Genomic DNA, 1,106 nt, shown 5'->3' on the forward strand with positions numbered 1-1,106 from the left:
TTTTTTTTTTTTTGTATCAAAAATAAATAATAGCAAATAATATTGAACAAAATTAATTCCGAGTTTAGTCACACACAGTGTTTTTGACAGGTTTGTGACTTTAAAAATACCTATAAATTCAACAAACAATAGATAATTGTTTCAAATAGCATTACATGATAGCTTGACTTGAACATTGAAGGTATTAAAGTAAACGAAATAATGTAAATTACTTACAATGAGTAATTCGAAAAATTATGAATGACCGGTCTTTTAGAAAGCTATGCGACTAACGGGGGTTAATAATAAATAAATTGTTTGGAGATGTACTAATGTGTATAATAAAAATAATTAATATGGTATTATATTTTAAATAATAATTAAAATATTTTACTTATCCTATATCTATAAAAAAAAAATATTCTAATTAATAATTACCTCTCTGTGGTTTTCTAATGTTAAACGTAAGAATCTTGTGAATGATCGCTGTCGCCGGTCAATGATAAAAATATGAATTTATAATAAAAGAAATAATATGAAAATATTAAAGTACCTACGTATAATCGACTATAATTGTATACGGGTTTATCACCACGTAACAGACATTATACCGACTGACGACTTGTTACGTAAAATTAACTATTACTTGCTATGAATCTGATTAGTGATTTCAGTGGTGTATTGGTACGGGTACGCGGGTATACGCCGTATACCCATCAGAAGATTTTCGATTTTCGGCGTATACCCAAGGTAAAATCTTATTTTACGGGTATACGCTTTCAAAATAACTAGAAAACCAAATAAGATTTAAAATTTATTTAATAATTCATATAGGAAAAAAACGTTATTCGTTATTATATGTATTAATGAATTACTTATCAATTGAGGTAGGTATTGAATATAAGTTATATAACAATATGCGTCGTGTTTAATGTATTTTAAGACTTTAAGTTCAATTTAGTAAACCCAATATTGAATACAAAAAATCTATGTGGAAAATTCTATAGATTGTACCTATAATAATAATGTTATTATTATTTTAATTTTTTTGACATTCGAGTTGATTTTGTTTTATTTTCTATTGTTACATTATAAAAAATTAATAAATAATGTTAAAAACTATGTAC

Source organism: Acyrthosiphon pisum, chromosome X, assembly GCF_005508785.2.
Source record: "Acyrthosiphon pisum isolate AL4f chromosome X, pea_aphid_22Mar2018_4r6ur, whole genome shotgun sequence".
NCBI lineage: Eukaryota > Metazoa > Arthropoda > Insecta > Hemiptera > Aphididae > Acyrthosiphon > Acyrthosiphon pisum.